The 13,685-nt window shown below is 44.7% G+C and overlaps 1 long non-coding RNA gene across 1 annotated transcript in view; it reads right to left on the reverse strand.

Moving 5' to 3' along the window:
* LOC110403012 overlaps positions 538-13,685 on the reverse strand; it is a 61,970-nt gene continuing 48,822 nt past the window's right edge. Inside the window, exons 2-3 of the long non-coding RNA XR_002441457.1 lie at positions 11,043-11,169; positions 538-1,098 (exon numbers count right to left, since the gene is read on the reverse strand). This is a non-coding gene — a long non-coding RNA (uncharacterized LOC110403012). The remainder of the gene's footprint in view (positions 1,099-11,042; positions 11,170-13,685) is intronic.

Raw genomic sequence — 13,685 nt, forward strand, 5'->3', positions numbered from 1 at the left:
GCTTAGGCTGCAGTGACAGCGCCCAAATCCGAGAGGTGCTGATTAAATCACCAGAGCCACACAATCAGATTGCTGCACGCAGAAGCAAAACGATAAATAACCATGCCTGAGAGATGGCCACGGCCCAGAGCCTGGGAAGGGCTGGGACAGCGCGTGCAGCACTGCTGTCTGGGGGCTGAGCCTGCTGCCTCTGGGCAAAATCCAGCTCTCTTCTAACCTTCAGACACAGCACAGCAGAGAGCGGGTGCCCACCAACCCTCCCCCCCAGCAACAGGCTCCTGCCTCACCGCCAGTTTGGAGGCTGGGGTTTGGCACGGGGTCATTCCAGCAGCCCATACACATCAGGCTGATTGCCAGGGCATTTCTGTGCACTAAGTGAGGGGAAGGAAGAAGAAGTATTTAAAAGAAATCTCCAAGGGGTGAAGACAGTGAGGTCCCAGAATAATTGTTTCACAAGACAGCGAAATATCTTCTGCACATCAGTCTTGCACAACCCAGTAAGTGATACTACCTCCAGTTATCAATGCCAGCCAGGGACAGCACTCCTTTAGAGCTGAGCTACTTTTTATGTATAAATGTTTACCACAGGCAAGATACAAAGATAAGGCATGACATACAGCTAGTACATGACAGACCACAGGTTTAAGTGTGCTTCCCATGAAGATTTAATTTACACGAAGAAGAGCAGCTCCAGCAGCAGAGGCTGAGAGCAAAACCCCAGGGAGTCCTGAACCACAGGCCCCATGCCCACCTCAAGGCTGCTCCATTGCTGATGCAGGGTAGAAACCTCATACTTCAAGAACTTCATCTTTTTTTTTTTTTTACTGCTTCTGAAAAAGCACTGAAGCTTTGCACTTCAAATCAGCATTTTTAGGAAGAAAGAGCATTCATGACAACGTGTTTCCCCAGCTGTAGCTGAAGTTTGATGGCAGAAATACAAGAGCACCTTCAACTGTTTACATATATCACTCTGAGAATAGACTGCAGTGGAACGTTTTGCATCAATAAAATCATTTAAGTTCATCTTTGTCAGGTCTCCTCATGATTTGTAAGATACTGCTGCGTGTCATTGGGAAGTCAACAGAATTCGAGGCAGAGCTTAAAAAAAATCAGAAGAAATTAGGTTAGAGTTGCACAAAAACCAGGACACATCCAGATGGAAAAAAATAAAAGCCCATTCCGCAATGTCTTACTATATGTAACAAAATTTGCTCATAATGTATTGAAATTATTTTCCTCATAACTTCTACCAGTATGAAATTTTATTTGCTCTGCATTTATTCTTCATTACAAAAGTAGGCTGCTGAAATGATTTCTCTAAGTCACTGAATCACATTTACAGGAAAAATTCTCCGCTTTGGAATACTCTATACCAGCAAAGATGCCAGCTATCTGCTGCAGCTAGAACATCATAAAACTCTACAGAACTACGGGTAGAGATTTTTTCTGGCTCACCAGATAGCACACAGGTAGGTAACAGCTGTAGGGAAGATGACCAAAGTGTCTGATTTCACACCACAAAGACCACTTGCCCATCCTACTTGCCATTTCATCAGTGGTACTCATCAGACTTTGGTATCTGCTTGCCATGCTTGCAGTGCTCATTTAGCCAACTATTATTCACCATACGCCATACTGAGTCAGGACAAGCACATCAAAACCCTGCATCATCAGGGATTTTGGAACCCACATACCAAGGTACAGGGCCACATCAGGAAGCCCAATTAAAGCACCAGAAGAGGGTGTATCCTCCATTTTTCTGCTTCAGTTATTTTTCCTGCCAGACTCCTTCCTTCACTTCAAGTGAAGAAAATACTAATGCTGTTTCTAATTAGTACTTTGTCAAAAACACGTTACCTGGAAGGATATCATGAAACAAATTAATGTAGAGTTGTTCTGTATTTCTACAGATAGCATAAAGAGCAGGCTACATAAATATTGCCAAATTTCCAGTTTAAAAAAAAAAAAGAGTTACTTAAATTTTCGGTTCCCGAGCAGCAAGTTGTGTTGGCCACCCAAAGTTATACAAGCATACCAAAAATTTCCAAGAGTTCAATTCCTACCCTGTAGTGAAAGGGGCAACAGGCCGCCCTTCCAGAGGACAGAACACAGTATGAGGAGCAACAGTTCAGCCCCACCACCAAAGAGAAGAGATAAAAAGACCAACTTCTCTCACCATAGGCACAAACAAGTTGAATAAGCAGCAGGAATACAGCATCAGAGAAAAGACTTCAAAGGTTCCAGCGAGAAATATGTCTCATTTTTAATATTCTTCTTAAGTGCCATTTCAAAACGATGGAGTTGGCATTCCCAAAGCAAGCACCAATAAACGTAGTTAAGCCAGTTATTACGCCAATCAGCAGTGTCACACCAGCAGTAATCCTCAGCTCATCAATACAAGTTCCATCACAATGTGGGCACTTGGTTGTTGTTCAATTAATCCTTCCAGTAGTGCTTGGTTTGCGTCGTGAATTACCATGTTTCGTACACATTCCCTAATAAATCAGAGCTCCCCATGTAATCACTGCACTACAGGGTAACGCACAGAAGAGGGCCATTGTTCACAGCCACTTCAGAAACGTGCTGACAAGTAAATGCTGATGTATTTGCTTTCCTGTCAAAAGTGCAACAAATGAACTGGAAGCACCTCTGCAAGTCTGCTTTCACAGCAGGAGCACAGAGCCCACCCTACGTAGGTCAAAATATCATTATTTGTTTGGAAAAGCATTACACAGAAATGTCATGGTTTTACTGGAATGTAAGAGAGCAGTGCAATATTTACCCGCTCAAACATCGCCAAGCAGCAGCAAATCTTGAAGGAATGGTCAAGTCATATCAAAAGTCATAATCAAAAAGGCATCAAAAAACCACAAAAATCCCTAGAGGAAAAAAAAAAGATAGAGCTCCACTTTTCACAAGCTAGCAGGAAACACCTATTTTCCAAAGGAACAAAGAGGAAGAACCTCCCAAAGATTTCAGAGACTCAGATCTACAGCACTGATTCAACTTCCACAATATTTTGGAATTGTATTCAAATACTGCTTTCTCTGAGAATAGCGCCAAAAGCATCCTGAGATTCATCAGATTCATCAGTTAGCATGCTACAGAAACGTGCACACATGCAGCCTGTACACGACTGACTCAAGTTTGGAGCACAGAATAAGCGGTATTCCTCGTTTCCAGTGTGTGAAAATAGTTATGTTTTTGTATCAGGGACTTTACACTTGATTTGTTCACTTTCAGGGAGGTAACGAAACCCAGCTGGTTATTTTTCTCTTAAAGTAACACTGAGGCAAATGGAAAGAGCTCTGTGTTCTGGAAGTAAACACAACTCTTTTTTTTTTTCAGCCTAGAGCTATGCATACACGTTTGCTTAATTTTATTTATGCAGTCCCAAAGTCTCAACCATGCATTGCCCTTGATCAGGTACTGACCATGGGCAAGTGCAGCCAGCTCACAGAGCCACCTGGGTGAAGGCACATGTAACAGAGGGACCTGACAAGAACTTCAGCAAGTATTTGCTGATGACACCAAGCTGTGTGGTGCAGCCAGCACTCCTGATGGATGGGATGCCATCCAGAGAGACCCAGGCAGGCTGAGCAGTGGGCCCAGAAGAATCTCATGAGGTTCTACAGAGCCAAGTGCAAGGTCTGGCACATGGGTTGTTGTAACCCCCGCTATCAGGACAAGCTGGGGGATGTAAGGATGGAGCACAGCCCTGCTGAACAGGACCTGGGGGTACTGGTGGATGGCAGCTGGGCATGAGCCAGCACTGTGCCCTCGCAGCCCAGAAAGCCAACCGGATCCTGGGTGCATCCAAAGCAGCGCGGCCAGCAGGGCCAGGGAGGGGATCTGCCCCTCTGCTCTGCACCGTGAGACCTCACCTGGAGCGCTGCGTCCAGATGGGGAGTGCTCAGCACAGGAGAGACACGGAGCTGCTGGAGCGCGTCCAGAGGAGGGGCACAAAAATGATGCGAGGGATGGAACAGCTCCCTGCGAGGACAGGCTGAGAGCTGGGGCTGTGCAGCATGGAGAAGGGAAGGCTGCGGGGAGAGCTGAGAGCGGCCTGTCAGTATCTAGAGGGGCTGTGAGAAGGAGGGGGACAGACTCTTGAGCAGGGTCTGTGGTGACAGGACAAGGGGAAATGGTTTCAGACTAAAAGGAGGGAGATTTAAACTGGATACAACAAAAATGTGCTCACTAAATCTCTCTCACTGCTGACGGCTTCCCTGCCTGTGTTGCAGGCTGCTCTCTGCTCTTCAAGCAGCCACTTGCCCAAAGCCTGCAACGTAGGCAGCTCTGCACCACTGCCAAGATGAAAGCTTTCCTGCTGCCCGCCTGAATCCATGCATTTACTTCTCACCAGCAAAATAGACATGCAGGAAAGGTAACATCCACTTCTGTTTTAATATATTCTTGGTTGATAGATGAGCTCCAAGCTTCAGCTTCTGCCAAGATCTTTCTCATGTGGTCCAGAAAGCAAAAGCAACACAGCTGAAAGACAGGCAATAATGTGTGCAAACGTGACCTGATGCAGATCAGTAAGCATGTAGTTTGGGGCAATTAAGTTCCAGCTCTTGCCATATTCAAATACTAAGCCTGCATTAGAATTACTTATTTTCATATTAGCAACGCTGGCAACCAACTGTTCCAAATGATAGCTTATCAGATATGCATTTTTTATCCTCTAGGTTATTTTTGCTTATAAACATAGCACAAAAAATGCAGTGTGAAGGTAAGCCTGCTGCGTGAGGACACAATCGTTTTAAAGTAAACCTGCATCTCTACTAACTGTAAAAGAAAATTTATGTTTATACTATGAAAAAGAGCAGCAGCCTACCAGGAGAAAAGGTGAATTTGACAGGGAGAGAGAAAAATACATCTAAATGCCAGCCAAGAGGTCACACTAACAAACAGCTTGGAGACAAGTTTGAAGTAGTCATTAAGTGATGAGCTCTGATGCAGCCAGTCCCACTGACTTGTGCGCAGAAGCCGTCTGCGTAAAGCCTTGGCAATGCCTCCAAAGGATGCACATGCTGTTGGTGCACACACAAGCCAGTAGTCCCCCCAAATTCCCACAACAAGGCTCACGTTGGGGAAGCGGGCTCAAAGAAACCATCTGCAAAACCCTGCTCTACTGATGTGACAGAGCACGGCATCACTTCCCTCCACAGGGCCAAGGAAAACGACCCAATGAGCTCACCTCACCATGGCTGCAAGGCACCAAAGGCGCAAACTCTGCGCTTCCTCCTCGCTTTCCTCTGCAAACTTTGCAAAACAAGGAAAGCCAACCACAACCAGACAGTTTAAGTGTGTCAGGTGGGTAAAATACATCCCACTAAAAACTGCATCGGGCTGTAGTGAAGATAAAAAACGCCTCTTACAGGTGAAATATCACACTGGAAAAGCCAGCTAGTAACTCAATAACCCCTTCTGGAAATATATGATGGCCATAACGCTTTGGATGGACAGAATCGCACTGAAAAGGAGGAAAAGCTGATGGCTATTTGTAGTCTGCCTGGAAAGCACACAGCACAACCTGCAGCTGTTTAGATTCAGCACCACAACGTTTGTGCCGCCTGATGCAACACTTTGTGTGAAAGCAGCACTGCAATACAACAAAGAGCCCCCCAGGGCAGCGCAGACAGAAGGGATAAAATGCATCCAACAACACGAGTCCTGCATTGGTGCTGCTGGGACTGCAGGGGAGAACAGCCTGCGACAGCAGCCTGATGCCTGCAGCACACCAGAGAGGCAGGATGGCTTCGTCCTCCCAGAGAACGTACCAGCCAAAAGCTGTCAGGATGGGAGGGGGTTGGAGGGAAAGAGCAGCTCTCTGGGGAGAACACAGACAGTTCTGCCTGCTCCCTTCTGCGAGAGGACAGGAACAACAAAGGAAACTCTGTCATTTTTATTTGAAGGTGTATGCCATGGTACAGAGGACAGCTCATCTCCGCTGTAGGTGGTCAGCACTTGCAGAACTAGCACACAGCAGGGTCCACCACACCCAGCTTTGCAAGGTTTTGTTGCCCAGGTGCACTGAGACTTGCAGAGGAAGATACAGGGAGCACCCAACACTGAGGGTTGTCCTCTCTTCACAAACAGACACGATTGCACAGTCCAGACCTGAGGTAAGAGCTTAGTCATACCTGACAACTAGACCAAAAGGAGCTTAAGGCATTCTTATTTGACAGCAAAGCTCTGCAGAAACAGAACAGCCTTGGGCTGAGGGACCTCACTCTGCCTTGCCATAAATGACCAGAAGTAAAAATGCCTTCTTGCTTTAAATACTGATGAAAAAATGCCTACCTGAGGAGGGACAGGGCATCCTCTTTCCACATCACTCAACCCTAAGCATTGCTGCCCAGCTGCGAGACAAAGAAGGGATGCAGACAGCACACACCATCTGCAGAGCTCTGTGAGCAGTGGCCGATGGAGACTGATTGTGCCTCTGCACTCCAGTGCAGCACCTTGCTCCTAGCCAGGCTCTGAGGTGAGCCCTCAGGGACTCGAGACTGCACTGCTGACTAACGACAGAGGTATAACCATTACACCAAGAAGAGACCTCGCTGAATGCTCACTTTTTAGCGCTTTTTCCCCTGTTGAGTCATTTAAGCAGCTTACAAGGTTCAGTCCAGGAGAGAAGGAAGCTAAACTATAAAGCTAATTTGGCCGAGAACACAAGACACTTGCTTTATCCTCACAGACGTCAGCAAACACTTGTTTTGTTGAGATTGATAGCAAGTTCTATGCACTGCGGCTACAATGACTCTCACAGACTTAGTTTAGCACCTAGAAGAGAGAAGCCCAGAAGTACAAAGCCACATTATTGCATCCTGTATTTGTAATGTTATGCCCATACGTCAACGAGAAGAGTTCAGTGAGCAGTCTTAAGTCTACATTCCTGCAGTTCGTTTTCTTTAATAGTTGACTGTGTTCATACTAGTCTCCTAACATTATAATCCTTTCAGAAGGAAGTGCTAGGGCTTAGGGGGGAAAGACCGACATCATTTCAGTGCTTGCTTGACTAACCTGCACAGTTGGCCTCCACTGTAACTCATCGCCAGAGATTCTGTTCTCCCACACCACCATAAATGCAGCAGGATACAACTCCACTCCTGAACAGTTCTCAGTACTCAAATAAGTTAAACTTGAAGGACTACCCACGTACCATGCAGCGTCTCACCTGCCACTAATCAATGTGGAATGCTCCACATCCTGACCGTAAGCCCACCACCTACACTCATGCAAGACCAAAGGAACTTTTCTTAGACTCCAGAACTTCAAAGTGGAATTCACACAAGAAGAAACCTAGGAAACTGCAGCCTCACCTACAGGAACAGCACTAAATTTTGTATGACAAAACACTGGGTAAGATGAAAAACTGACTTTCTATTCTTCCATAAAACATGGAACTGACTGCTTACTAAGCACTATGTAACTACAAAACAGTAGTGGTGTTATGTGTACAATATCACAAGAAGCATTCATAATTAATTTATTTGCCACACCAGAAAACCAAATAGGCTTAAAATGGAACAGAGAAAATGCAGATCAGACTATAGACTAAGAAGGATACACTGAACGTTGTGCAAAATTAACAAAAATAAAGCCAAGAGAGGCTCTTTTAAATGCTTGAAACACAAGGAGATTACTGCAAGGGCTGATCTGGGAGCTGTGTCACCCAATCCGTTGTGAGGCAGGGAGAGCCCAGATGGACCATCAGAAGATGTTCAATCAGATGGTCCCAAGCAGTTTTATAGTCCATAGTTTAAAACATACCAGAAGTGATAGAAATCATTTTGCTCCTATTCCCATCTGTCACTAGCTCGCTCATAGACAGAGCAGCTTCAGAATCTCTTTCCAAAGGCAAGCACTGTTGTTCCTAGGCATGTAGGAAACACGACGTAATAAATCCTGCAAGCTTTAAGTTCACCTCCACAAAGCACTTTGAAATATGTCAGAATCCTTGAAAAAGAAACATTGAAGATACAATACCAAAAACCTGTGAAATTTTAACAGCATTGCAGCCAAAGGCAATTGCGGTTGGAATCCACAAGCTTGAGGTAAACGTGCCTCTTAAGGTCACTGAAGAGGCAGAAAATAAGTAACTAGAATTGGTTGTTAGCAAACATTCATTTTTCGGAGTCCTGGCTACTCTGATTTCCCTCCAGCTTTCAGCAGCCACGCCGTGCTCCACTCCCCTCTTCCATGGCTTACCCGGCAGAGCAAGCAGTCCGTCTGGACCACCAGCACTGCTGAGTCAGAAACTAACAGCCATAAGCTCACCAGGGCTCTGATGTACCCCACACGGCTTGTTTCTTACTGCTAACCACATTAGCACCATCTCCCACCTTCTCAGTACACAGCCCCCCTTCCATAGCTTCAGCTGTTGACACTTAGTAGGAAACAGAAAAGGTTAGAGACCCCTGCTCTGAGGAGCACGTTACAGGAAGGGAGATGCCAAAGCAAAGAGATCAGTAAGGACTGACCGCTATCGTGGTCCTGTAAAGTTATCTGCATCAGCTCAAGTTAGGTTAGAGAGAGCAATCAGCTTTATCCAAACAGACTGCGCCTGGATTAGCTGCACAGGAGAAAGGTTATCCATATGGAAATGGTGACCTTGGCAAAGCCCCCAAATGACTAGGGGTGCAGTCTAATCAGTTCCTGTGCAAGTGAGATGTTTAAGGAAAGAGGCAGTATCACCAATAGGAATCCTAACCCGTTATTTTAAAGGAAGCCATCACCTTCAAAATACAGGTTTTACTCATTGTATGTCCAGCAACTCATCTAGTGTGGGTTTCTCAGTTAGCAAGGACATTCTTCTCCTCTGTCCCATCTACTACGTTTTGAATTCCCTTCTCCACAACAATTACTGGGACCAGGCTATTAGCAGCACTACACAATCCATTCTCCCAGCTTTACTGTCCTACTTTCATCCAGATTGAGCTCCCTGACCTGTGACAGAGCTTTCTACTATGATCAGCTTCATCGAGGCTCCCTCTGCCTCGCTGTCTAATAAGCTCAGAAGAATTCTGAACATCTTGTCATGGTTTCATTTTAACAGATTATTTTTCCTTAACTGAGATAGGCAGGAGCTAGTAGCTCCCAGAGCTGCCCTTCAGATGCTGAGGCTGAGCTGCAGAGTTCTAAAGCAGGGTTGGGTTGTCCCCTCTCTCTTCCATTTTACTCTTTTCTTCAACATTTTTGAGTTCAGAGTGCTCCGTAAACAGGCAAGAAATAATTTTCCAACTGGCCAGCTCAAGACTCCTAAAGAGCACACCAAATTAACAGTAATGGATTACATGAAGGAAGATGGGTTTTGCTCATCTGTAGCCACGCTCTGCCCCCAAGGGACAATTTTTATAAATACAGTAATGTTATTCAAATGGTTCCCCTCAAATCCGGACTCACTTCTATCAGTGGCAGGTAGTGTTGTCAAAGTAAATGTAAATGTGCCATCACAGTAATCCACAGAGCAAAGAGCAGACTGGAAGGCCCAAGATTGTCAAGCTATTAGCATTTCTGCTGTGAATAGCTTGCACTGCAGCTCCAAAGCAGGCCTTCCATAAGCTGTTAGTTTCCTACTCATCTCCATAAAATTCTAGCTGTTAACATGGCAGAAGTGTTAACAGCCAGTTAAACGCAAAATGATTTTATAGGTTTCCAGAGATGATGTCATTTGGGAACAACGTACTGCATTTATGCAGAATGCCTGAAAAAACACGGTCAAACGCAAATCACAAAGAAACACAGTCAGTGTTTTACGAGTTTGTAAATTTAAAGCTATGGATGTAGAGGGACCAAAGTTTGAATTCAGCACCGTAATTTGTGGACACAAAGATGCAACTTCACAATATTTAGAATATACACAAAATATGCTGCAGCAGAAGCAAATACATAGGGCACTAAAACAGCACTAACTAAAAATATTTCATTATTGTTGCTTCACTGCCCGAGTTCATAGACAGTCGTCTCAACGTACCAGTGCATATCAATGAGAGATGCTGCGAGAACAGACAGCCCATGTGCAGCGCCTAGCATATGCTCTAACGTGGTTGATCGTTACATAAGGGGGTTTGTTCCTCCTCCCTTTTCTTTTCCCCTCAAGAACAATCTGGAAGAACGAGCGCACTACAAACAGGGTCCTATCCTGATTCACAGCTGCTGTATTCTTAATAACTGTGTATTTCTCAGCAGTCTGTCAAGACAGATGATGTTCAAATACATAACGACCAAAATTTGATCAGCATTCATCCACAGCCAGGAAGCACACAGTGACAGAGTAAAGATAGTGCATTAAAAAAAACCACCATGAACTACAACCTGGGCAGTTTTAAATGCTTATTTTTAAGCCAAACACAACCCCTTCTCCCCAGCTACATCTGTCTGTTCTGCAGCACAACATCTCGGTGCGCCAGCAGCTGAAAGCTACGTCAGCCATGCTTCAGCGGGGCAGAAAAGTACCTTCTGTTGAAGGGAACAGGACAGCAGAGCAATCCTAACAGGCAAAATTTAACGCTACTCTGCCCACCAACTTCTAGGGTGACATGTATGATCATGCACTTGGAAAATGCAGCGAATTACAGTAAAGGCTCAGATGTTAGTGGTGCCTGAGACATTGCCACAGAGCTCCCCACACATGGGCACCAAGAACAGGCTCGAATCAGTAACCCACCCTTCAGACAGAGAAACATCCAGCTACTTACAGTTGTTCCATCCTATTTCCTATTCTTCCATCTCACTCCCACACCGATACCCATGTCACCACTATTTTTGCTTGGTTTTAAGAGGTCATTTACATGGTCTTTAATATCATTTGCATTATAATGCCTGATTAGCACTACTTAGACAGTAATAGTAGCTTTTATAGAAAGCTTTCCATCAGTAGATCACTAAGCCGGGCAGTCTGCATCATCCTCTTTTTAGAGGGAAAGAAGAAAAAAAATATATATACAGATCCTGGAGAATAAAGTGACTCCTGCACCATCCAGCAAAACCAGGTATGGAGATCCAGTGCTCCCAGTGCCCCAAGTACTGACCTTCCAGTGAAGCTACAGCTTGCTTTCTGTTCTCACAACTCAGGCAGTGCCAGGAGGAGCTTTCTCTGCAGCTCAGTCCTGTTTCAGCCACTGCTGCTATACACTCCAGTCCAGGCTTCCATTCACTCTGAAAAAGCAATTCAGATAAGTAGCTTAAGAGCTAGCTTATTACCAAAAATGAAGTTATAATATAAAGCAAATACCGAAGTGAACTACTGTTGGGATCTTCAATCTAAGAGGGGGGAAAAAAGGCAGGAAAAATAAATGCCTTGAATTCAAGGTACAGTAAAACATACCCCTACATTACAAATTCCAAGATATACAGGCCTCTCAATGAAGCAGGGTGCCAAACCATTGCACTACTCAAAGCACACTCACTTGGAGGAGCAACCTGTTACAGAAATTTTGTGCAGCACATTCAAAACCATTGCAGTTAAAATAAATTACATGTTTGGATTCAATTATCAGACTGATGAGTCACAGCTCACATTTAGCATCTATTAAAAAAAAGCCTTGGAAGCCTCTAGCACCACAAAGGAAATTCAAAGGGAGGGTGAATTCAAGCATCTAAAAAGAAATGAGAGGTGCATTAATCAGCAAGTTCAACCTCCCAACGGCAGGAGAAAAATTTATTGCTCGTCTTAGGCATTCTTCAATCTGACCTGCAAAGCAAGCAGATTTCAAGTAACACCCAGTACCTCACCGAGGCTGCGAGCCAAAGCAGCCCCCATTATTTGCATTTCCCACACACGTACACAGACAAGTGTCTTAACCACATCAAGGTCATTCAATACCAAGGCCATTAAATTAAGTTTTCCTCTAAAATGAGGTCTTCATTAGCAAGACTAATTAAAGGATGACAAAACCTTCTGAACAATTCCAGTCCTCAGCAAAGGCTTATTCATGACTACAGCATTCTTTAGAAATGAAGTTAATTAAAATTATTAAAAGCTATTTTAGTCTGTGTTAAAGGTCACCTGACTATCAACACTAGAACTGTATAAAACTGCGATGATACAGATTTTTCTATTTGCACTTCTAACACGTGCTCCTTATCGATCTTCTGGACTCACTAGCTCCCTGGTTTTGGCAATTATCCATCCATCTGGAAACCACAGTATACGGGGGAAAAAAACAGGATGTAATGTTTCACTTAATTGAGGAAACACTGGTCCCAGGGGGCCAGGCCATGCCACCTATAGGACTTTATTCCTGCATTAACATTCTAGATTTTTGGCTTAAATATGTCAAAAACTTGAGCTTGTCTCTGTTCTAGCACTGAGAAGAAATCATTTCATAGAGTTTCACATAGCTAGATTTCCCCAGGAAGCACCCAACTCGACCAATGCTTTGCAAACTCATCCAATATCTAAATCTCCATTCCAAGATGCCGAATCATTACCAAAGATGCTAATCATTGTGATGTAGAACATCAGAGAGCCTACACTATGCCCCAGAGGCAGAGACTTCTGCTGGTCTCAGACCTCCAGAAGAAAATTCTAATTATAGCCCCTATGCAGTGCAGTTTCCCCTTCTTTCTCTTATCCATGGCTGCACGTAAAGAAACTTCTGTCAGCTCCACCATGACTCCTTTTTCCTTCTCAGAATCCATTATACAGCCTTAAAAAGATTTACACTATGCGCTTGAAATAAGATTGAGGGCCCTAGACTGCAAAATCATTTCCAAGATGCAAATGGCTAAGAAACTGATTATTTAGTAAAACTCTTAAGACCCGTGAGTGCTCTTTTTCAGTGTGAAAATGGCTTGTGTGGGTGAGAAGCTTCCTTTGGTGCTGCTGCAATTAACAAAGAACTTCCCAAATCCCATTTGCATGGACAACAAAGAGGAGCCAGCTCTCTCTTAACTCAGCTGTGTGTTCAGTCTGTGCTGTGAGCCCGATGCCCCGGAGAAGCTCCATCTCTGCACTCACCACTCTTGAGCTTCCCTACCCTTCAGCTTGACTCTTGCACAGAAAATGCAGTCCCTAGGCTGCTGCTGTCAGTCCTTCCAGTTGAATTTCATTGGCCCTGCCATATCTATATCCTCAGGCCTGAGTAGTTCTTGAAGCTTCCTACTGTTTCCACCACACACAGGGTGAAATGGCCCCATCCATCCAGCCTGAAGCAGGAAGGGCCATCGTGTCCATCTGCTTTAACCAGCTCTTTGATTGGTGGCTGCCATTAATACCTTCTTCCTGCACACCAGGTGTCGTTACTGCCAGCAGGACTATTGCTTATTGCCCCTCAGCAGGAAACAGATGAAACATCCACATAGCTCACAAGTGTTTCCATGCTACGCCCATAGGGATGCTGAAAGCTGCTGAAAATCTTGAAAGAAAAGACTTCATGCTGCAAACATTTCTCAAGCACGTACCAAAGGGATGCAGTTGTTCTGCTTCCTGTAATTTGATGGTCCCATGTTTTCCATAATTAGATGTTCCCATTCCCATAGATGGGCCCAGACAAGAACCCAGGTATAAATCAATTTAATACCTGGAAATTAAAGCACGCTTTTCACCAGAAATTGTGTCAGAGCAGAAGCAAGGGGATTCCCAGCACCAAACCTGCCAGCCAGCAGGGAAAATGCTGCAGAAGGAAAGCTAACCCAGAACAGCAGGCACAGGGTTATTAAGGAGCAGCAGG

This window comes from Numida meleagris, chromosome 8 (genome assembly GCF_002078875.1).
Source record: "Numida meleagris isolate 19003 breed g44 Domestic line chromosome 8, NumMel1.0, whole genome shotgun sequence".
Lineage (NCBI taxonomy): Eukaryota > Metazoa > Chordata > Aves > Galliformes > Numididae > Numida > Numida meleagris.